Source organism: Pleurodeles waltl, chromosome 11, assembly GCF_031143425.1.
Source record: "Pleurodeles waltl isolate 20211129_DDA chromosome 11, aPleWal1.hap1.20221129, whole genome shotgun sequence".
In the NCBI taxonomy this organism is placed as follows: domain Eukaryota; kingdom Metazoa; phylum Chordata; class Amphibia; order Caudata; family Salamandridae; genus Pleurodeles; species Pleurodeles waltl.
The window spans coordinates 956039634-956065185 of NC_090450.1; the positions used below are offsets into that span (position 1 = coordinate 956039634).

Sequence of the window (25552 nt, forward strand, 5' to 3'; positions counted from 1 at the left end):
CAGTGTTTCCTAGGAATATAAGGTCTGGACCTGGAGATACTTGTTGTTATGGGTAGTGTAATTCCACCCGATTTGTCGCTTCAGGTGGTATTTTAGCACTCACTCTAACAGCCGCAGGCGCATAGACTAAGGCCCTCATTAGAAGTGGCGTGGAAAATGTGCTGGTAACTTACTACCTGAGGAGTTACCAACACCAGCAGACCTGGGGGCTGGGGAAAATCCAGACCAATATGAGCAGACCTTTTGGGTCCACTGGGAAATGAGAGATTACAGATGTGATTGGTAATTCCAGGTCTGATTTCCGTGGGAATTCCTCATTTACCTCCAGACTTTCTCACAGATATTTCATCTCTTTTAAGCAGTCAAAATCTCTGTGTGAAAATAAGGAGACAAGCAGGGACTTCCACATGGATGTCTTAATTACAATGGGGCAGTAACAGTTGTTAGAATCCCTCATCGAAATTAAGATGCCCCTTGTTATGAGGGTCTTGGTCTCCGCACAGTATCTTATGTACGAGTTTCACCTGTTGAAATAAAATGTATTTGCAGAGCGCGCCGTTGTTCATTAGTGTAGGTCTGCATTACATCAAATGCGTGCAATAAAATAAAATATACAGTGTTAAGCCTATAGAGAAATCCAATATTTAAGCACTGCTCACCCCAAAGTGAAAATACCGCTTTGCTGCACCCCGTGCTTTAAGTGGGCCGGGTCCCTCCGGTGATCACGCCCGGTAGTAATTTAAAATGGACTTTGAAACGGGTCCCTTTCCGGCCCTCTATTCATGTCCTTAACTTTTCATGCAAAAACACCTATCGATTTCTGAACAATGAGCGCAAAACGTTAACGCAATCCGTGTCGTTTCGGCTTATATTTCACATGCTTGACTTAATCCTGCATTCCCGAGAAGTGTTTGCTTTTCACAGGATTTTGTGTTACGTTTTCTTTTTTCAGGCATCATATTAGACTTGTCTAGTGCTTAATCTGAATGGAGTGGCAGCCAATGATTTCAACGGGGCACAACTGAGTGCAGGGGCAAAAAGGTGCCCAGAATAACCTGGACATCCACTCGTTGGCCTCTCTGCAGATCGCTCAGATCAATGTTCACGTATGTCAATTACAGTTGTGAGACTATGCAAAGGTGTGGGTAGGGTGGCGTTTCACGCACATGTTGTTATATATATTTAAACCACGCCTTTAAGAATATAACGTCCCCCCCCCCACACACACACACACACAAGTTCAGTGCTTTAAATGGGCCGGTACTGTCTGGTACTGAGTACCGGAACTTTTTTATTTTAAGAAGGAGAGTACCACCACTTCTCAACAAAAACGTAATACTTTTAATTGGAGAGTACCGGCACTTCTCAGAAACAAGCAGGTACTCTGGTTGAGAGTACCTGCACTTCTATTTTTCCATTTGAAGCCCTGCACACTCTCTCTTTTTCTATATCACTTAAAGCCCTGGATATATTTTCCTGCGACAACTGTAGGCATATCGAGAGCCACGCCGTGGTACGCGTTGGTGCGTCTCCAAGTCACGGATGATGAGAAGACACAGAGGTTTCCGTCATGGCGGCGGCGTGCGAGTGCGCTCCCCTGGCGGATGGATCTAGGTCGGGGCGTGAAAGGGGTGTCTAGAGATCTTTGGGGTTCAGGGGGACGGAAGCGGAAGTTGTGAGGGGAGCGCAACTGGGGGTTTAACGTGCGGGTGTGGGCTGTGGGGGAAAGTGTCTGCTGACCCCGGCACCGGGCGGCACAATCAGGCCGGGAAGAGCGGAGAAAGTTCTGCACACAGTGCGTCTGAGGCCGGCAGGGCTGGGGCTGATTCTGTCACTTTGATGTCCCCAGAGGAGGGGGAGGCAAGGACACTGTAGCGTCTAGGAGCCGATCTTGGGCAGGGGATTGGGGTCAGGCAGGGGTGACGGTCTGGGCAAAGGGGTCATGATTGCCTTGGGGGGAGGGATGGATCTGTCAGACACTAGCAAAGGGTGATTATGGTCACGCCTGACACTAGCACAGACGGGATGGGTTCTGACACTACCACAGAGAGACAGTTGACCCCATGTAACATTACAACTGAGTTACTGATGGCCTCTTTCTGACACTGAACACAGACTGAGGGTTGACCCCACATGAAACCAAGCACAAGGCTTGGGGGAGGCGCTTCTCTGACTTTAACACGTATGGAAGGATGGTTTGTCTCTGAAACTGCCTTAGAGGGGTGACTGAGAGATGAACCTCATGTGACACTATTACAGACTGAGGGGTGGCCCCTTCTGACACTAGCAGATTACGGGGTGTCCCCTGTCTGACAACCGAGGAATTGCTTTTGCTTGATACGTGTCCAACACTACCACAGACTGACACATACGCTCGGGAAGGTCCCGTCTGACATTCGCGCACACTGAGGTACCTGCCGGACACTAGCACAGACTTCGGAGGGGGGGAGTCACCCCGCCTGAAACACTTGCTCAGACTGAGGGATTTCCTCTGTCAGATACTATGTGCTAGTAGCCCGTAGTCTCCCATGTCTATCACTAGCACAGACTGAAGGATGACCCGTCTGGCACGAGCACACAAGGAGGGACGTTGCCTGACACTAGCAGAGACGGAGGGATGATCCCGTCTGACAATGGCACAGACTGAGGGATGACCCTGTCTGACACCACACAGACTGAGGGACGACCCCCCTGACACTGGCACAGACTAAGGGATGACCCCGTCTGACCCTGGCACAGACTGAGGGATGACCCGTCTGACACTAGCACAGACTAAGGGATGACCCGTCTGACACAAGAGCAGACTGAGGGGTGGCCCCTGACACTAGCACAGACTAAGGCAGAGGTCTTCAAACTAGGGGGCGGGCCCCCCTAGGGGGGACTCAAGTGATCCCAGGGGGGGGCGCCAGACTCTTGCTAAAATAAGCCTTATACAGATGACAGGCCTTTGTTTCAAGCAGAAGCATGTTATTACATATTTAAAAAGGTAACAGTACCTAACTGCAATGTTTAGATAGGTCTAGACATGTTTAAACATTGCCATCTTTATGAAATAATTATAAAAAAATTTGAGGGGGGGCAATGATTTATATTTTTCAAATGGGGGGGCGCAGCATTAAAAGGTTTGGAGACCACTGCACTAAGGGATGACCCCCTCTGACACTGGCACAGACTGAGGGATGCCTCCAGACACTAACACACTGATGGATAGCATCTGTCTGACACTAGCACAGGCTGAGCAACGCCCCCTGACACAAGCACAAACTGAGGCATGACCCCGTCTGACACTGGCACGGACTGAGGGATGACCCCCTCTGACACCAGCACAGAATGAGGGATAACCCGTCTGACACTGGCATAGACTGAGGAAAGATCCCGTCTGACACTGGCACAGACTGAGGGATGACCCCATCTGACACTAGCACAGACTAAGGGATGACCCCGTCTGACCCTGGCACAGACTGAGAGATGACCCGTCTGACACTAGCAGAGACTGAGGGATGACCTGTCTGACACTAGCACAGACTGAGGGATGACCGGTCTGACACTAGCACAGACTGAGGGATGACCCTATCTGACACCAGCACAGAATGAGGGATAACCCGTCTGACACTGGCATAGACTGAGGAAAGATCCCGTCTGACACTGGCACAGACTAAGGGATGGCCCCGTCTGACCCTGGCACAGACTGAGGGATGACCCGTCCGACACTAGCAGAGACTGAGAGATGACCTCTCTGACACTAGCACAGGCTGATGGGTGGCCCCTGACCGTAGACACTAGCACAGACTAAGGGATGACCCCTGACACTAGCACAGACTGAGAGATGACCCCATCTGACGCTGGCATAGACTGAGGAATGACCCGTCTGACACTGGCACAGACTGAGGGATGACTCGTCTGACACTAGTACAGACTGAGTGATGTTGCCTGACACTAGCACAGACTGAGGAATGACCCGTCTAACACTAGTACAGACCGAGGGATGGCCCCTGACACTAGTACAGACTGATGGATGACCCTGTGTGATACTGGCACGGAGTATGGGAAGTCGCAGACAGACAGAAAGGCCCTCCCCTGCCATGACCCCTGCCTGACACCATCAGACACTGACTAACGGCCTTTGCCTGACTGCGGCTCGGGCTCCCCGGACGCTCCCCAGCCTTGGTTCCTTTCCAGGCTCCGTTGTTAGCACAGTATCTCCGGGGAGACGGCTGCCAGCACCCCCACCGATCTCCGGGCTTCCCGCGTGCTGGAGGGGGCTGGCCCCGTGTGCGCGTGCCTCGCAGCAGCGCGAGGTTGGCTCGTGGCTGCCCTCGGACACTGCCAGTAAACCTGCCCCGGGGCCTCCAAATGTAAAACAGACCCAGGGCCCCCTCTCTATCTCGCATTACAGGCACTTCGGCGCGACGCCTGGTAAAAGATGAAAGCGGCCAGAAGCCGGCTCGCGCCGCAGAGGGGGATAAATACGGGGCCACGGGGAGCCTTTCCCCTGACGGTAATGGGATGCACATTGCAGCTCGGATCCCCCGAAACGGCCAGCTTTGAATTTCAGGCTAGTAAATAATTGTGTTTTGTAGCCGATTCAGCGAAAACTGGAATTCTAGACTCTGAGATAATTAAAATAGTTCATGATACAATGCAGCAGTTGAAAAACACCTCTGGCAAAACGCATCGCACAGTACTGCTGTAACAATGCTCCAGTCACCCCAAGAATACGTGGGTACAAATTAGTGGTAGTCCAGGCTAATCCCTAACACTAATGACTTGCCCCCTTGGTACCGCTGGTCACAGGGATCATGAAGGCAGCAGCCAGAAGGCACAGCAAACATGTTTAAAAAAACAGTAGTTAAATTATATGGTTACCACTTCTCGTCCTTACCCCCCACCTCCCCCAGGCCTTCGATGCAAGAAGTGGGCACCTCGGGGAGAAAGTATGCAGGCATCAAGAATGGATCGAGACAGTAAGGTGGCCAGAGTGGGCAAGACAATTTCTTAGAAAAGAGTAGATGGTCAGTCTCCTGAATGGGAGCCAGGATTCCCACTTGTGCACCCTGAAATGAGAAGAGGAGATTGGAAAGTAGCATCTAGGTAGGGGTCGTGGGTGGGAAAGTTTTGGGGAAAGGGTAACAGAAGCTGGCAGATAGGATGGATGAAGTGGTTGGCTGAGATCCAAAGCTATGTTAAGGATTTGTTGTCAAAGGATTGTTGTTAGGATAAAATACACACATGGCAAAGGGCTACTAAATTTTAAAATCAGTTTGTGAAGTTTTGAAACATGTCTTTATGCCCTGCATAACAGTGATCTTTGGAGCTGCAGGCGACTTTGGTATTCTAATCACCTAATTCATTAAAGTGCTGCTGGCACTTGTGCTCCTGGGCACAGTTGATAGTTTTGAGCATTCTAAGCTAAGGGTTGAACTATCCGGAGAGGGTGTGATGGGCAAGCATGGAGCCGGTCATGTCTTTGAGAGCTCTGAGGATGGATTGGTCTGGGGTGCTCTTACCTCCTGCCGGGCATTAGCGATCAGTGCCCTGCATTGATGAGGTGATGAGGTGATCTCAAACCATGTATGGATGTGAAGACTGATGAAAGTTCTTGTTCAGCACTGTGTTGCTTCTTAGCTAGGCTTGCTGTATACACATTTAGCAATAGCTGATTTTTCTGATGAAATACCACCACTGTAACTAAGCCACAGAACTCCAAATAATGCATACAATTTCACATAAGATGTGGACCAGGGGTGGCCGCCTATCATATGCAGTCCCAGGAAAATCACCTAGGCCAATGAGACCAAAGTTGGTCCACTATTCAAATCAAATACATTTACATAAAGTGAGTCTAAATGGAACTCATTTATACAGTAGATACCCTGAAAATGTTGCATGAACCCTACCTTCCTCCAACTACGTTGCTCACACCGGTTCCAGACAGATCACACACCATCTGAACCACCAAATTCCTTGTTAGGATGGCACTGAAACTTCTGGTGTTCCTCCTTTCACCCCCTAGAGCCCAAGTGACTTCACAGAGTGTGTTACTTTCACTTTTTCACCAAACACCACTGCTCTTACTCTGTTTTGTCTACTTGTTGTCAACTCATACTTCTGTCCCTTTACCACTTTTTCAAAGTTCGAACCACTCCATGCTTCCTTTGATATCATTTCATCCTCGCTACTTTACTTCCTTCTTGCTGAGGTCACTTTACCATCCACTCCCTGGTGGCCATGACCCTGTGGGTTACTTACAATACGCTGATTGCTTCAATGCAGTTTTCACAAATTCTACACCCTGATGTGGCTTCTAAATTTGCTGGTTTCTGATTCCGAAGCTGCACCCCCACAAATTCTTCTTTCCTTCCCAAGCCACCCACCCCTTTATCCATAGCCACCATGTGTCTACTGCCATCTAAATCCTTCTGCACATATGCTAGGTGAACATGCCCTTTTAACATCAACTTGTAGGTGAGGATAATTAAAATTCTGCCACCCACTTTGTGCACAAGCCACTGTTTTTGCACTCAATGAAGTTGCTAGGTGTGAGAACCCTGCACAAAATAACCAGCAGAGTAATTGTTTTGCAGACGTTTCTACAGGAAAAAAAACGCTTTTTGCAAGAAATGTTTGTGTTTATTTCCATCGGGTTTCTCCTACTTTTAACAGATTGTTTTGCCTTTCTTTTTTCTAAATCCCCATACTTCATACATTTCACAAACAAATCCGAAATACTTGAAAAAAACAAAACATGCAGTTCCTCTCACCACTATCCTAGCAGAAGCCCTACCGGGGTATTGCAAATGTAGAGTATCATGGGGGATAATTTCACACAACAGCTGTTGTACTGTGTAAGAGGGATGCTTGCGATCCTTAGCTGAAGTCTGCACACTAACGTGTCCCACGAGAGGTACGCACAAGCCAGAACTGCTGCAGGTGTGGCGTGTGGCGAAGGAGGAAGGCCTGCCTAGGTAAAGCCGCGGTCAGAAAAGGGAAACTGGCATGGGCACTGCAGGGGCCCCCTAACAGGGCCCCATAAAGATTTTCAGTGTCTGCTTGGCAGACACTGAAAATCGCGACGGGTGCCACTGCACCCGTCGCACCCCAGCAACTTCGCTGGCTCCATTCGGAGCCGGCTTCATCTTTGCTGGGGCTTTCCCGCTGGGCAGGCGGGCGATCTTTTGAAGATCGCCCGCCGGCCCAGCGGGAAAGTTAGAATGGTCCCCGCGGTCATTTGACCGCGGGGCAGTGTTTGGGCGGTTTCCGCCCGGCGGGCACCGCCCGCCGCCCGCCGGGGTCGGAATGACCCCCATAGTGTATGCTGAGAGATGAGCTCACAGGCCAGTACTGCTATTGTAGTGTGTATATGGAGTTACGCTTGCCAGCTTAAGCAGGGGGGTTGCACACCCAGTGGACCCTGGGGGATGACTTGACTGGCCAGCACTACTGTTTTAGGGTGGTGCTAAAGAGGGTGGCCCACCAGCGTTAGCAGTGGGATTACACACTATGGGCTTGATTCACAAAGGTAAACTTGGACTTTTCTGCAGGTTTAATGTTTTTTTTTGGCATTTACAAGTACGAGTTTAATTTTACTGCATCCGCAATTCGGGTGGAAAACTCTGCACATAAAAAGATAGGACAGGCCTCGTCTCTCCCACAAGTGCGGAGCCTCTGCAGTCATAAAATTACTATTAGTAAAATAAAACGGAGTTTGTGAATGCCAAAAAACAAGTAAACTTACACAAAGTCTATGTTTGCCTTTGTAAATCAGGGCCTAAGTGTATCATGGGAGAGGAGCACATGGGCCTTACTGCCGTTCTACGGTGTGGTTATGGGGGGAAGCCTGCCAGGGGTCTTCACACCTACTGTAACCTGGCACTGCTTTTGTAGTGTCTCGAATGGAAGGAGTCCGGTCAGCCTTGGAAGGGGGTTCCCACCAATAGTATCCTGGGAGAAGCCTATACAGGCAGCTGCAGTGTGGTGATTAAGGTGGGAAGCCTGTCAACTTTAGCAGGGGCTTTACATATTAAGTGTATCCTGGAAGAGGAGCACATGGGCCGGTGGTGCAGTTGTAGTGTGTGGTTTATGGAGGTGTCCTGCGAGTCTTAGCAAAGGTCTGCACACCCAGTGTATCCTGGGAGAGGAGCACGTAGGCCAGTGGCGCAGTAGTAGTGTGTGGCTAAGGGAGGTGTGTCCTGTATGCCTTAGCAAAGGTCTGCACACCCAGTGTGTCCTGGGAAAGGAGCATGTAGGCCAGTGGCAGGGTTGTAGTGTGTGGCTAAGGGAGGTGTCCTGCCTCCCTTAGCAAAGGTCTGCACACCCAGTGTATCATGGGAGAGGAGCACGTAGGCCAATGCCGCTCTTGCAAAGTGTGGTTAAGGAGGGAGGCCTGCCGGACCACGGCAGGCAGAAGATACGTGTCTTCATCACCACAGCCCCCTCTTCTCCACCCGAGGGCTGTGGCTTCTCGCTCACCTGGTTTAAAAGGCTTTGTTCTGTGAACAGAATCGGATTGTCTCAGGCGAGGAGTGGGAGGGGAGGCAGGCAGATGTGGCTCAACCCATCACCGCCATGAAGCACAGTCTCTGTGAGCAACAGGTCTGGTATGTTGTGGTAAGGCAAGGAGCAGCCACACATCTGTTTAAAGGCGAAGTGGCAATGGTCAGCAGTGGAGGCCTTCTTCCCTAATTGGAGGGGCGGGGGTACTGTAACTGATCACCAGATGTGGGGGCTTTTGTCGCAGGGAAAAACAGATAACTTGAAAGGCGCAGCTGGGCCACCCCGGGCAGCAGACGCACATCGGGCCTTTTTTCGAATAATACAGACAGCGCTTAGTCACGTGAAGCAATCTCATCGGGTTGTGACGCTTTACAATAAAAACATACATAAACACCCCGGTGCCTGAAACCATCAAAACAGTCAGTGTTAGCACCTTGCCTGGAGTTGTGAGGAGCACGAAGCGCCTATGTACCGTGTTTAAGCATTTCTCTCGCTCTGCCCCGGTGCAGTGCATTCTGGGATCAGCATAGGCGCTCGCGCGTCTCGTTGGTATGATAACCGGGTTCACCTCAGCTTCTGCAGCAATAGCTACTCTTCTCCTTATATTAGAGTGACCAGGCGTCCCAGATTTCCCGGGACAGTCCCGGATTTTCACCACCTGTCCCGGCAGATTTAAGGAAATTTAGCTCATGTCCCGGTTTATAGAGAGGGTCGCCTGAAAACCGTGGGAGGTTTTTTTTGTTTTTTTTTGCCACCTAGAGATAGTTAACCCAGTCGACTAGAGACAGCAGGTGTTATCTGAAACCAAGTTAATTAGCAGGCATTACACTGTCTTTAAAAACTGCATTTTATTTATGTTCTTAAGCACATATTTATAGGAAAATGACGGAGCGCTATGCTATGCCAAAATTGGCAGCGCCGCACTCCGTCATTTTCACAATGCAAGGATGTGCCATTTTAAGTGAATACGGCGCACCCCTGCGTTTCCCCAGGCGCTGATGCTAAATTTAGCTTCCAGCGCCAACGCAGGCATCCTTGCACCATAGGGCAAGGATGTCTGCATTGAGGGATGTGATTGTTTATGTGCAGGAAGACGTCCTACCTGCACATAAACAACCACTAATGGCGCCTTGGAACTTCTGTGTGTGCTGCAGGATGCAGCACACACAGAAGTGCCACAGCGTCATTTTCAAATGATTGTTTATGTGCAGGAAGGGACACCTTGCACATAAACAATCAATTCTGGCATTTTTCTCTTTCTATACGTACTGCAGAATGCAGCACACATAGAAAAAACTAAAAAATGAGGAATAAAAGTATTTCTTCTGTGCAAGTATTCCTTGCTAACACCACCCCTGGGGGTGGCGTTGAATTTTGGCGCTGCATCAGGTTTACAAAATCTCGCAAATCTGAGGCAGTGTCAAAATGCAATGGGTGTTGCTGTGGCACGCCCACAGCAGCACCTATTGCGCGCCCCTTCCACACAAAGTGCTACGTGTAAAGGGGACGATTTACAAGGTGATGTTAAGCCACAAAAAAGTGGCATTACACCTCCTTGTAAATATGGAGCAATGGTAAGCGCCACTGGATTTCTACGTTGATGAGCCCTGTAATTCTGTGTGCTGGGTTGAAGTAAATTTGTAGTCCTTCTTCTATTTTTGAAATGTCACGGTTTTTGGCGTTAAAATTCTGGTCACCCTACCTCACATCCATGCAGTACATCGTATTTTGGCTCTGTATTGTTTGCAAGTGCGTTTCTTGCTGTATTCTCGCTTAGCAAGCAGGAGGACAACTTGGATGCTGTCACTCTGAGCAAGCCGCCTTTTAATGTCAGTATTTGAGAAAAAACTGAGATACTCGCATGGGTAATCTGTTGTCCTTACCCTCAAGGTGACGCTTTGGAGAGCTGCTGCCTTATATGGGGGGCCTACTCCCAATCAAAAAGTAAAGTATGGGCGGAAGCTTAGCTCTCTATCTGAACTCACCTTTACTCTTTTTTTTCTTATTGTAATTTGCTAACATTCCTAGATGTACACCTAGAAAGCAGCGCCAGGCGCAGGCTTTCAGCTGGAATTGCTACGTGAGTATTACTGCGGGCTCCTATTTACGCACACTAGGAATGCCTCTGTGAAGCCCTGACAGGTGCAAAGGCGGTAGTATTACCTATAAATATGTGCTCGTCCGAAAATACTTTTGTGAATATGACACAGTGTCTTGCTTTGAACCCAGCCCTGTAAACGTGACTTACAATAAGCACTGCTGGGCAAACTGGTATTTTCTCCTCAAGATATTCACATCTTCCACTCCCTGCTCTACATGCTGTGAGTGACCCGTCCACCTACACCAGCTGAAGCATTATTCCTCGCCCGACCATGCGCGCTTTACAGCTAGGTTCCCGCCCAGTAAATATATATATATTGTGGTGCCTTGTACTAAAAGCGTGTGGCGAGGTACAGTGGGATAATTATTAAGTCGCAACCCAAAGCAGTTGAAAATATCAGTTGTACGCCAAATATGGAGCAGAGCAGGAAAACAGCGACACCTTCTGGTAAATGGCGGTCGTCGCAGTCTCGCCAAACCTTCACAACGCTCCAATAAATGGCTGACCGGCGCGAGACAAGATGACACAGGCTGGAGAGGAAAAAGACACTGCACGAGACACAAAAAACACCCCCACGACGTAACACCAGTCCGATCATCAGTCCAACAGAATGGCTTTTTTGGCGTCGCTCGGTAGCTTTCCCTCGTGGGCTCTTAGACAGTGGTTTCTGGAGTTCGGGGGTGCGTAGAAAGTAGCAGAAAAGGGGATCGGTCGTTAGTTGAGCCGGGATTTTGGTGTTGCATGATGGCGCTCAGTGGAAGTCAGAGTGCACTTGCTTTGCTCGGGTGATCCCTCGAGGCTTTGGGTCATCGATGCGTCCCTGGTTCTAACCCTGATTCGGAGGCGTGCTTGACCACTTTAGGTTTTGTTGTGTTATGGAAAGCTCGATCTGACTCAACAGGTCTCGCAGTCGCAGCCCCTGAACTCCAAGCGACCTGCCCCATGTTTTCGGCTCCTGAACAGCACAGATTCTTGATTCTGCCAGGGGCCCTTGTGATGTTTTTAATGCTCACTGTAAGAGACCCCGCTCCTTTAGCGTAAGGCTTAACAACATGCAAACATTACAGTTTAAATGCCCCAATCTGCAGGCCGAGGGAACCTCTCGGCTGCCACGCACCTGTGGCTTTGTGAAGCTAAGGTCACATTGGACTGGCATGTTCAGTCCTTACATCTGTATGGCAGCCATTGCTGTTCAACGCAGTTTAGTATAAATGGCAGCCATTGCTACTACAATTTCTTAATAGCTAAGGGTGTTCATACCAAATGTCTGTATTACATTTGTGCTAAGTTCTGCCGGGCAAAGGAAGATTCCGCCGGTGCTGCTGTCGCAATGTACACAACCTCATTGTGGTCCTGTATAGAAAAGCCTCAAAATGTCCTTGACATGGGAGAGAAAATGGTTAGTGCATCAGAGACAAGGGTAGCGTGCATATTAAAATGCACAGACATTTTAAGACCTGGGCAGAGTGGGCTCTGGCCCAGGGCCCCCAGCCTTTCAAAGGGGCCCCATGATAGAGCCAGCTCTGTTCTGCAGAGAGACTTGCCTTGATGAAGTTGAATAATTCTTAAACAGCTCTGCTAAAAAGAAAGGGGGTTGGGAGCACACTGCCTCACACCCCAGCAGTTTGTCCCTTTGAATCATGGTAAAGGCAGTTCACAATTAGCGCTTACTTCAAAATCAGGTGTAGTTTTTCACAAAAATTGGTGCAGACATTGCTGTTTATCTCTAGACACACGTTTCTGGGTTTAGCCCTTCAGTAGAGGGCAGAATTAGTAGAGAGCAAAGACAAATCTTCTGGGGTTACTAGAAATCCTGCCATATTCCTCTTGGGCCAAAGTACCACTCACAGGCACACAGGTGCATCTCCACAGCTCATCAGCTTGCTGGCTCAAGGGAGTCTTTAAACAGAAGGGGATTGGGAGCACTCTGCCTCACATTACAGCTCAGTTCACCCCTTTTCGTTCTGGTAAATGCAGTTTACAATTAGAACTTCTACATTAGTGGTAGTTTTTTACCAAAGTTGGTGCAGACATTGCTGTATATCTCTACGTGCTTCTGGGTTTAGCCCTCATCAGTAGAGAGCAGAAATAGTAGAAAGGAAAGAAAATTCATCTGGGGTTGCTGGAAATGCTGCCAAATTCCTCTCAGGTCACAGTACCGCTCACAGGCACAAAGGTGCATCTCCACAGCCCATCAACTTGCTGGCTCAAGGGAGCCTTTTAAACAGAAGAGGGGTTGAAGCACCCTGCCTCACATCTCAGCACAGTTCACCCCTTTGCATCCTGATAAATGCAGTTCACAATTAGGCTTACTTCAAAGCTAGCATTTCCAACAACCCCAGGTGAATTTTCTTTGCTGTCTACTAATTCTGCTCTTTACTGATGAAGGGCTAAACCCAGACCACGTCTAGAGATATACACCAATGTCTGTACCAACTTTGGTGAAAAACTACAGCTAATTTTGAAGTAAACGCTAATTGTGAACTGGACTTGCCAGGATGCAACGGGGTGAACTGTGCTGGAATGTGAGGCAGTGTGCTCCCACCCCCTTCTGTTTTAAAAGGCTCCCTTGAAACAGCAAGCTGACGGGCTTTGGTTGTTGCACCTGTGTGCCAGTAAGTGGTACTGAGACCTGAGATGGCTTTGGCAGCATTTCCAGCAACACCAAATACATTTTCTTTGCTCTCTACTACTTCTGCTCTCTTGTGATGAAGGGCTAACCCTAGAAACACGTGTCTAAGATATACAGATAGGAGCCACAGGGCATTTGTGTAACATCACTCAACAGACCAACATGGGAGAGGAGGAGATTACTAGTAATACAGCGTGTGAGGCCATACTAATGAGAAATTAGCATAGCAGAAGTGTTCTTTACGCATTATCCAGTCCCACATTTTACTGCTCCCAAGTGCTGCAATTAACAGGCTTTGCTATTACCCAGTTCATCAGTAAGCTGTTAACCTAAGAAGGATAAAGGGCTGTGATGTCCCAAATGGGATTGATAATTGTGACCAGAAGATCACACAAATATCAGCAGCGAGTGCTTAACTCGTTGAGCTATGGTGCACGCATGCAGTGAAGGCTAGGTCTTGGCCAGTATCACTAAAAACAGATTCTTCCCCAGTGAGAGGACAGATGTTAACATGGATTTCTAAAGTTGCGAAGTTGAGCACATAGCAAGGAGTGGCACCCTCGAATTCCTGGGGCTCCCAGTGGGCACTTAGAACTTTAGTGGAAGTAAGTGTCCGTAAATTTATTTTCATATACAGCTATGTGGTAGACGTTTTAGGAGTTCCTTGCTGTATGCCAATTTTATTATTTTCCCTAATGCATTTTGGGAGTTGTACAGGATTTATGTATGCTGTACGTAGGGTGACCAGACGTCCCGGTTTTCCTGGGACAGTCCCGGTTTTTAGAGGACTGTCCTGGTGTACCGACGCTTCTCTTAGGGCCTTATTTATACTTTTTGGTGCAACACTGCACTAACGCAGTTTTGCACCAAAATGTTTTGCACCGGCTTGCACCATTTTTTAGCACCAGCTGGGCACCATATTTTTGGAATGGTACAAGCCGGTGCAAAGGGTAGGCTAGCTGAAAAAAAAATCACGTTAGGCAGGTTTGAGTCAAAATAAATGATTCTGACCAGATTAGCATCATTTTTTTACGCTAAGGGGCATATTTATACTCTGTTTGCACTGAATTAGCGTCATTTTATTTACTCTAATTCAGTGCAAAACTAACTCCATATTTATACTTTGGTGCTAGACCAGTCTAGCACCAAATTTATAGAGTTAAAGTCAATTTTTGGAAGTGGAAACCTACCTTGCCTTAATGAGATGCAAGGTAGGCGTTCCCGTGCAAAAAATTACTTTATGGCCTTAACGCCATATTTATACTCCCATGCAAAAATGGTGCAAGGGAGGGAGGCGGGGTAAAAAAATGGGGCAAAGCTTGCTTTTTAAGACCTGGGTCAGGGCAGGCGTTAGGGGACCTGTGGGCCTATTTCCATGGTGGAACACCATGGAATAAGTCCAGAGGTGCCCTCCCTAGGCCCCAGGGGCACCCCAACCCACACTAGAGGGACTGCGAGGATGGGGGACCCCATCTCAGGTAAGTACAGGTAATACATGCCACAGGGTGCAATGGCCATGCCCAGGGGACCCCTGTCCTCTGTGCTGGCCATTGGGGTGGTGGGCACGACTCCTGCCTTTTCTAAGGCAGGAGTCATGTGGCAAGGTAGGTTTAGCACCATAAAATGACGCTAATCTGGTTAGATGCCTAGAGCCATTTTTTGGTGCTAAACCCTCTTCTTCTATACTGCCAGCCCCACCCGACTAAAGTCATTTTTTAAAACTCTAGCCTACTCTTTGCACCGGCTTGCACCATTCCATAAATATGGTGCCCGGCTGGTGCACAGAAATGGTGCAAGCCGGTGCTAAACTTTTTGGTGCAAAACTGAGTTAGTGCAGTTTTACAGCAAAAAGTATAAATAAGGGCCAATATTTTGTAAGTTTGCGCCACTTTGCATCAAAAAATGACGTTAATGCGGTGCAAAAAAAGTATAAATCAGGGCCTTGGTGCTAGATAGGTCTAGCACCAAAGTATAAATATGGAGTTAGATTTGCACCGAATTAGAGTAAAAAAAATGACGCTAATTCGGTGCAAACAGAGTCTAAATATGCCGCAGAGTATAAATATGCCCCTAAATATGGCGTTAAGGCCATAGAGTCATTTTTTGCACAGGAACGCCTACCTTGCATCTCATTAAGGCAAGGTAGGTCTCCACTTTCCAAAAATGACTTAAACTCCATAAATTTGGTTCTAGAGGGGTCTAGCACCAAAGTATAAATATGGAGTTAGTTTTGCACCGAATTAGAGTAAAAAAAAAATGACACTAATTTGGTGCAAACAGAGTATAAATATGCCCCCTAATTTTAAATAAATGTCCTGGTTTTTCGGACAAAGATCAGATCATCTAGGGAAGCATAAGTTAAAGAGACCTACAAAGTATGGAATAATGAAAGTAATTTATCTGTTACTGTCAGGCAACACAGTCCCCTGTCTGCTCCCAGTAGAGAGAGGGAGTGGGGAGCAGAGAGAGGCTGGTGGGATGAGGGGGGTGGGTTGGGGGTGCAGGGTGGGAGGTCAAGCCATAGCATATTTTATGAATGTAGTTTTGTAAATGTGTGTGTGTGTGTGTATACACACACACACCCGTATAGGCACACATTCACAAAGTTATGCAAAAAAAACGGGACAGGCCAGTTATGAAAGTGAGAGTAAAGTCTTTAGTCCTTCTTTAATGTCTAACCTGGACCCGTTTTTGCTCCTCAAAATCTGGTCTCCCTAGCTGTACGTGATAAAAATTACGGTAACCGTCTGTAAAATGCTGTTTCTCTGCCGGAGTATGTACTGGTGTCCAGCCATTGCAGACGTTATTTACTCTACAGAGTTACGGTCTCCAGCAGAAACCAGCCCAGACGGACCGCAGTTACAACCAATCCGGGAAAACTGACCGCATTGTTAACCTGCCACCGCAGGGTTACTCACTTAAGCACTGCCCACCACCAGGGAGACGAGAATCACGTGTAACCACAGTGCCACCCAGTGGTTACAAACCATCATTCAGCTCTTGTTCTAAAGGTGATCCTAAATTGAGTTAACATGCGAAAATGTCACTGGGGTTCCCGAACTATCCTTTCATAGGCAACACGTGATTACAGTGTTATTCAACGCATAGTGTGTATAAGAGTGGGGGATGGCAAAGATAGTCGTACTATATAATCTGGGGTTCTAGGTGTTTTTTTAAACAATCTGGAGAGATTTCGGATTGTTTGAAAACACTTTTTTTTCTAAAGAAATTATAAGAATTAAAAGCCTTTAAAGCGCTTTCGTGCTGTAATAATGGGACTCAGACGAAGCGCACGGTGCTGGAAGGCACACTGGATATGGTTGCTATGCACGTTTGATCATGCTCTTCTACAATGGAATGATGGAGAAATAAATGTCTTTGTGTGGAGAGGGTTGGTGAGAATGGCTGTGCCAATAGCAAGGGCCTTACTATTTGTGGGCGAGTGAGTGCATGACCCTACTTAAACCCCTCGCTTAACCCCTTCTTAGTCCTTCCTAAACCTTTCCCATTTATTCATAAGTATTCCCCATTTTCCAATCTCTGACCCTACTCAGGGGAGGCTGCTAGCAGGAAGGGCTGGTGGGGTAGCACGCAGAGCAAGGGGCGGGAGCAAATAAAAAAAATTAACACTTACCTTCTGCGCCACCTAGCACTCCCACCGCCTCGGTGCTTCTGCCTTCCTCCCTTCCCCACCCAAGAAACACCGCTCAGGAAAGGAGTGGGAACCACTAAGTGCACATGTCAGTGCACACTTAGAGTGCACCTAGCACTCCTTCCTTCCCCCTCCCCCCGTGAAGCGGAAAATGCTGGCCCCATCCTAAGCGGGAAAATAAAATGATAATAAAAATGCTCTTATTATCATTTTATTTTTCTGCTTCCTCCTTTCAGCAGGGGGGGGATGACGCTCCTCCGCCATAGGGGAGGGGCCGCCCCTGACCCTACTCCTCCTACATTTACTAATAAAATGTACACCGACAGTGCAAAGTTATCCGCAGCTGGGGCGGATATCTCTGCCCATCAAGCATAAGTGAGGTGGATGCACTGACTTCCGAATGTAGGTTGGTGAACAGAATTTTGTGGTATATTAGTAATGCTATTGTAGTATTACTAAACAAACTACAAAATGTACAGTGCCAAACCCTTAGTCCACCAACATTTATTTAGAGGAGGCCAGATCTCAGGATTTCCATAAACGGAGCCGTCGAGGCTCTCTTGATGGAAAACGTCCTTTGAAGGCCTGACAGAGTATGAGTAAAAAAATAATAATCCCAGAAGTTTTTTTACAGGGTGTGGGGGTCATTAGATATTTTTGTTTTTCTAAAACAAACTCATGCTTTGGCAGTTTCAGGAAAGCAAAAACTTTTGAAAAGTTTGTTGAACAGCAGTTAAAATCGTTAGTAGATGTCCACCAAACTTTCTCTACATTGAAAGAAGCCACTCCCATGGAGGAAACCGTGAACTAGACAGACAACCGCTCTCAGCAGTGCCGCCATAAGGCCAAATACAGGAACCTATTCTGGGAACTGCGCTCAACTTACCGCCCATGCGCTCCTTGAATGGTCCATGCTGTAACTTTACTGGCATGCAATGGAGCACACACATACATCACATATTGTCTGGGAGCACACACATCACTGATGCATTCTGCGTACATTGGCATTATCACTGGGTGTTTGTTTTCAGACTCCCTATTAAGGGCTCGACTATCATTTAAGTGGCATCATCATCAATATATCCAATTGTGGAGTGGATAAAAGGGAATAGAAGGAGGGAGAACAAAATTATTTGACTCATTTCCAGGTCAGAGAGTATACCTTGAAGGGTTGACCCAAACAATTTAACTTTCAGGGTAATATTAAGAGATACTGGGAGGTGAGGAATGAGTTGAGTAAGGTTGATGACAGATTGATGAGATTAGACAAGGTGGTTCCTCCTTGCATCCTCTGGGAGAAATTAGTGGATCTAGGTCATGAAGGGCCTTTATGGCAGAAACGTAACAAAGACTAGAATTTGTGCCCAGTGTCCGGTGGCCTGAACTAGCCCCATGGTTGAGCAAAAAGGAAAAAAATGTATCAGCTGAGCCAACAATGATAAAGTTAAAGTGATTCGTAAGTCACCTCCGAGTCCTGAGGAAGTCCCTGTAAACCCTGTGTAAAACTTGCTCTAGACATTCTGGGATCCACTGATCCGTTTTGGTTTAGAGAGAAAATATATAATTGTTCTGGTGGACTACCACTCTAAGTGGGTGGTGACAAGAACTACACATCAGATCCACACCAAAGCTCTCATTGAGTTCCTTAAGGATACCGTCATGAATGAGGGTGCCCCATAGTACCTGATAACTAGGTTCAGCTCACTTTGGAACCCATGAAAGAATTCTTATGTGAGCAGAACATTCATCACCATACAACAGCACTTTAATGCCCATGAGCAAATACAATGATGGAAAGAATAAACAGGATGATAAAATAATGTTTACAGAGGGCCAGTGTGAACGGGTTGTCTTGTATAAATGCCTTGGGAGAAATGTTAAGGGCCTAACGTACCTACCACACCTAACTCAGTTACTGGAGTCTCACCATTTGTGTCTTTAAAAAACAGATCTTCAAGCGCCAAGATTAATCCACCCTGGTTGATGGGGGAGAGTCATGCTCCAGTGGATTGAAACAGGGTTTTAACTAGGATGGGGGACTATCAAAATAAATACAAAAGTTATAATGACCAGAGACAAGGAGTGAAACAATTTAAATGGAAAGTAGGAGACATGGTGCATGTTAAGAGATCAGATATACACAGTGTGCTCACCTGTCCCGAAGAATACAAAGATCTTTAGAAATGTTGTTGAACTTGAAAATGGTCAGCAGTGGAGCATGGACCATATTAGTAAGGCCAAAGTTCCACCCTCTTATAATGATAGTTATAAATGGTCTGAATTCGAGTTCAATCAGTCTAATAGCTCATCAAGATCTCAGAGAATCATTAAGGCACCAAACTGGTAAAAATACTATGTTCAATAAAGCTTCCTTCTAGATCTGGTTTCAGGTGGTTTTAAGGTCTACATGTGTTGTGTCTTTGCCCTCCTTGCTCATGGAACAGATATCATGTGAGTATATCTATTACTAATGTCTTTTCCTTTTGTTATATGGAAAAGAGATACGTTGTAACTTTGTCCATTTAACTCTTGTATCTCTTCTGTCTTTCCCCCTTTCCTTGAGTTCCAGCTTTTTCTTCTTCTCCATGGTTTGGTTCGGCAGGCTAGAATAGAATGTGAGAGAATGTAGACAGTTGGTAAGGTGATGTGAGACCTTTCCTGTGGGCCACTTCTGTGTTATGTGTTCCTGAGGTATACTTCAAAGGTGAAATAAAGAATATTGTTTTACTTCTGTTAATATTCCAGTGTCTATTTCACAACAGGATATTTGCTTCCCTTGCTGACGTCCATTGAATGAGACATCATATACCAGGGAAAAGGTCCCTGGGTAGGGTGTTTCAATAGCTCATTGGCAAGGAGGATTCTTGGGACTGTGACAGGTGGCAGAGGTCAACTCTTCAGTTCTGTCTACTGACGACATGCAATGTTTCCTTTAGGAGAGTTGCACCCATAGTCTGTATTCAGCCTACAGAGTTACAAAAAAGCTATGTACTGGTTGTAGCTCACAAAGGAAAGGCATGCACTGGATGATTTTTCCCACACAAGCCTTTAAATGGGCCAGCTAAAGAATGGTGTCTCAATATGTCTCAAAACCCCAGCAGACGTCATCAATCAAAGAAACATTCCACAATGCACATTGATTTATTAGGTCCAGGGTTAGGTAATACCTTTTGATTTAGCTAAAATTCTACGTCCAAGTGAGTTATCCCACTTCACCTGCTAGTTAACGTCACTTTGAGTGGCAGCTATCTCCTCTTTCACATGGAGCACATCCACAGAAAAAGTAACTCCTTTAAGTGCCAAGGATTACTATTGCTGGTTTGAGTTGAAACTATCTTTTTGGGTTATAACTAATGTTTTTTCAGACTGATGTGGGCCCAGCATCTTTCTACTAATAAAGTTTGGCAAAACCCATGACAAAACAAAGCAAGCATGGACAAACCAAAAGTCTGGCATATACGATCGCCCTAATGGCTCTGGCAATGCTTGCCTACAATGGAATGAGAACTAAATTGTTAGGTTTCTGCTCCTGCCAACAGGAGGCAGTGTACCCTGATCATCTTTTCTACATCTGCTCTCTGTCATCCGCTCCGACGTTTTTACAGAATACCCTGATGCACAGCCGTGCAAAATTCTCCCCGATCTCTACTGTGCTGGAACAGGTGTTGTTCCCAGCCGGTCCCTTCAGGGACTGGAGTGGACAACTGGTGTGAGAGGGGATACTTCAACTGTAGGAGGGTGCCAGCAGAGGTAGGCGGCGCATTACTGAGGTACACTACATCTCACTGGCACCAGCATTGGAAGAGGCAATCATGTAGGCAGAGTGATGGCTAAGTAAAGGCGATGCCTCTGCGTTGGGACATTACCTGCAGTATAGGCCGTGCTTCAGTTCCAGCTAAGCATGTTCTGCATCAAGGCAGGTAGACAGTATTCAGGCGCGTAACTGCGATTTGGGACAGCAACATGGTTTGAAAGGAGGTTATGCTGGGCGTTACAGCTAGGGTGGCCAGAATTTTATGTCAAGAACGGAGGCTCATATTATGCTTCTCTAACTTGCTTTAATTCAAATAGCAGCAGTCGAGAACTACAACTCCCAAAAGGCTTAGAATAAAGAAGCCAATGGGAGCGAAAAACGTAAGTAAAATCGCACCAATCAGAACAATGGAAGCTACGTATCAACTAAGCTTGACTGCGACCAGCCCTCTTTCTTGCTGCTGGCAGTCAAGATAAGTCATACACTTTTCCTTTCCTACGTTTAATTCTTATTTTCTTATGTATTGTATTTATTTTTATGGTATTTAAGTCTGCGCGTAATCATGTAATTATTGTTACTCCGCTTGCTTCGGCTTAGACGGCTCGGATTTCGACCGTTTAAGCCGTTGAGCGCTCGTGCGTGTTCCAGGCAGTGTTGCTGCCTCGAGCGTTCTAACGGTCGCGTTCGTATCGAGCACGTCCGTTTTTCCTCACCTGCTCCTCCGCGGCTTTCCTCTACCTCAGCCGGCCACCTACTGCGGTCTTTCGACGCCCGGGAGTGCCGGGCCATCACGCTCAGCTCCTCACCTCGTTCGCGAGGTTTACAACTCTCCGGTCTCCTTTTCCCTCGGTCTTAGGCATTCGGCCACGCCTCCTAGGGCGTGTTTATTGATTTTTTCAGCCTGCCCACAGTATTAACTGTTTCCTCTCAGGGTTTTTCATCGCCTGCTATATATTTTGCCCTGCCCTTCGCCCCCTGGTGGTTTTTAGCTAGTATGGAATGTCAAAATCCCTTTTCTGAAATTTCAGGCAATAAAGATTTTGGAGCCTTTATTAATGAGGCTATGACAAAGGCTATGGTAGCCACTATGTCTAAAATGTCAAAGAACATTGAGAATTCTGTTCAGAATATGTTCTTCAAATCCTTTATGACCCATTCTGCGGGGGATAGCAGAAAGAGAAAAAACAAGGATTTGTCACAAAATGATGGCGCTTTGCTGACTGGTGAAGTCTCTTCACCCATGACTGAGGATGAAATGCCTCCCGGGCCTCCTTCACAGGAGGGGAATTCTGAGCAAGTATCTGGTAAACGTAAGGCCAAAACAAGAAATATTTTACCAGCGGCAAAACAAATTGTAATTTCACATATTTCAGATACCGACGATGATGTCGGCGATATGGATGATATGGATGATGATTCCGATGTGTGGGGTTCGCTCTCTCAGGCTTCCCCTCCTAAAAAGCCTAAATTGGAAGTTTCTACCCCTTTTTCCGCAAATATTGTTCTGGACTCTGAAGGTAACCCCATGTTTGACCCTTCCTATCTCCACCATCCCATCTCAGTTCACTACTCTTGGTTCAAAAGAAGAACAAAAAGTTCAGGCCAGTCATAAACTTAAAATTTTTCAACCAGTTTGTCATATATCAACATTTCAAGATGGAAACAATTCTCCATTTACGGGATATACTCCTCCCTCTAGATTTCATGGTACGTCTAGACCTTCAGGATGCGTACCTTTCAGTTCCCATTCATCAGGACCACCGCAAGTATCTTCAGTTTTATTGGCTCGGGCAAACTTACCAGTTTTCTTCCCTTCCGTTCGGTCTGTCGTCAGCACCATGGTGCTTCACAAAGCTGATGAAGCCAATAGCGGCGCATCTCAGAGCTTTGGGCATCAGACTGCTGATTTATCTCGACGATATCCTTATCTTGCACCAGAATCGCGAGACCCTTCTTTCCCATCTACAATTAACTTTTTCTCTTCTCTCCCAATTGGGCTTTCTTGTCAACGAAGAAAAATCAAGCATGGTCCCTTCTCAAAGAATTCAGTTCCTGGGATTCGAAATAGACTCCTCTTCTTCCTCTCTTCACCTTCCCTTACAAAAAGTAAATTCTATCAAATGGGAGATCTGAAGAACACTTCGGAAAACCCACATCTCTCTGAGATCTTTGGCCAGGATTGTGGGCCTTTTGTCCTCTTTGATTCAGGCCATATTCCCCGGCCCTTTGCATTATCGAGCCCTTCAAAGATTAAAAATCCGTCACCTCAGAAAAGGTCTTGCCTATTCGGACCTGATTGTTCTAGATCAAGAATCTTGCCTAGAGCTCCAATGGTGGATAGACCATTTAGACGCCTGGAATGGCAGAACCATCTTTCTGTCAGCCCCAGATCTTGTGTTAGAGTCCGATGCAAGCCTGACGGGTTGGGGCGCCCGTTGTGGACCAATCTCGACTGGCGGTACATGGTCACTAACGGAGTCCAGATTGCACATCAACTATTTAGAGATGCTTGCAGGTTCCTTTGCAATAAAGAGTCTGGCAAAAGGCAGGGTTCAGTGTACCATCCTCCTCCGTATGGACAATGTTTCGGCTGTCCGATACATAAACCATTTAGGAGGAACCAGATCGAAGCCGTTAGCAGACCTGGCAAAAAGCCTCTGGGAATATTGCTTAGACAACGGGATTTCCCTCACGGCAGAATATCTCCCCGGCTCCCTCAATCAAACAGCGGACTGGCATTCTCATTTCCTCAGAGACTACAGCGATTGGAGACTTCACCCCTCAGTCTTCAAGTCTATCCTCCACAAATGGGTCCCCTTCAGTATCAACCTTTTCGCCTCTCGCCTCAACGCCCAACTTCCCCACTTTTTCAGTTGGCCTCCGGATCCTTCGGCATTGGCCTCCTATGCGTTTCTGCAGGATTGGTCACAAGCAGTCAACTATGCTTTCCCTCCTTTTATTATGATCTCCAGAGTCCTGGCCCAGGTCAGGCGTCAGAAGGCAACCCTGGTCTTGGTGGTACCGTTTTGGCAATCTCAAATTTGGTTTCCTCCTCTCTTGGAATTGGCAATCGATTTTCCCTTTCTGCTCCCCTCCTTTCCCTCCCTTCTCCTAGACCCATTGGGGAATCCTCATCCCTTAGTTCTCAACAAAACTCTCATCCTTTCAGGCTGGAAGGTATCGGGCCTCCCCCATCTACCATCCCAATTTCTGACGAAGCTACCGACTTCATCAATAAAGCCTGGGCTCCCGGCACCAGGAAAGCATATTCTTCCGCCTGGTCTCTTTGGTCTAGCTGGTGCATGGCAAGGGACCTCAATCCCGTTTCAGCGGATATAAATTATATAATTAACTTTCTGGCTGCACAAGCTAGCGAAGGTAAGTCTTATAGGACAATTAATTTATATAGATCTGCTATTTCCATGCATCACCCCTATGTCAACGGAAAACCGGTGGGTGAACACCCTCTTCTTTGCCGACTGTTAAAGGGAGTAAAATGTTCAATTCCTCCTCTACCTAAATATTCAAAGTTATGGGATGTAAATGTTGTTTTGAATTTGTTTCTCTCTTGGCAAGATAATCCTGACCTATCTTTAAAAATGCTTTCAGCAAAACTTACTATGCTGCTTTGTTTAGTGTCCATTAAGCGTTTATCAGATGTTAGAGCACTTGACATTACCTCCCGACAGTTCGCCCCGACGGGGGTACTATTTTCCATTACGAAACGTACTAAAACTAATTTACGCACAGTTTTTTATCCATATTTTCCCGATCAACCTAAACTATGTGTAGGACAATGTCTCAAGTGTTACAAAGAACGTACAGCTAATCTCAGAAAGTCCTCTGTTTCTCAGTTGTTAATTTCTTTTCGTAAACCACACAGTCCCGTGTCTGCTGCAACTCTAGCCAGATGGGTCCGTTGGGTAATGTCCCTGGCGGGTATTGATATTTCCATTTTTGGAGCTCACTCAGCTAGAGGGGCCATGGCTTCCAAGGCCTTTTGGGTTGGATCCAGGTTAGAGGACATTCTGAGATCCGCTGATTGGTCCAATGATAATGTTTTCAGGACGTTTTACTGTAAACCAGTTCATACTGCTACATCAATTGTGATTAATATGCTTTAAAATAGCATAATATGAGCCTCCGTTCTTGACATAAAATGTAGATTTTCCTAGTAATTTATGACGGAAAGTCTTAATTTTATTAAAGACACGGAGGCGAGTATTATCCCACCTCAACAAGGAGATACTTCTGATTTTTTCTCTTGTCTTTCCCTCCCTGCAGCAATCTCCGCTCCAACTCCAACCTCTACCTGATCAGAAGATGGTTTTGTCAAGCAGCAACATATCGTCTGGACGGCCGGATCCTCTCCGATGCAGTTCCGTTACTCCCTACCGGATATCTTCCTCACTTCGTTTATGTTTGTATCTGATCCTGGATTTTTGTTCTTTGTCTCTAGCAATTGCCATAGTCTTGGTCATTTTACCGTTGTTTTCTCCTAATTACTAGCCTTCTCGCATCAAGAAAGAGGGCTGGTTGCAGTCAAGCTTAGTTGATACGTAGCTTCCATTGTTCTGATTGGTGCAATTTTACTTACGTTTTTCGCTCCCATTGGCTTCTTTATTCTAAGCCTTTTGGGAGTTGTAGTTCTTGACTGCTGCTATTTGAATTAAAGCAAGTTAGAGAAGCATAATACTCGCCTCCATGTCTTTAATAAAATTAAGACTTTCCGTCATAAATTACTGGGAGAATCTAAATTTTAACCCCAAAAACCGGGATATGTCACAAAAATAGAAGAAGGACTACAAGTTTACTTCAACCGCACAGAATGACAGCGGTCATGAGCACTGAATTACAGAAGAGGCAACAAGAACATAAATAAAATGCAATTTTTAAAGCCAGTGGGATGCCTGTTAATTA

At 46.7% G+C, this 25552-nt stretch overlaps 1 long non-coding RNA gene across 1 annotated transcript in view; it reads left to right on the forward strand.

Moving 5' to 3' along the window:
- The window catches only part of LOC138265306 (uncharacterized), a 98532-nt gene extending 73216 nt beyond the window's left edge, over window positions 1-25316 (forward strand). The window contains exon 3 of the long non-coding RNA XR_011199336.1: window positions 24917-25316. This is a non-coding gene — a long non-coding RNA (uncharacterized lncRNA). The remainder of the gene's footprint in view (window positions 1-24916) is intronic.
- Window positions 25317-25552: the final 236 nt, after the last annotated feature.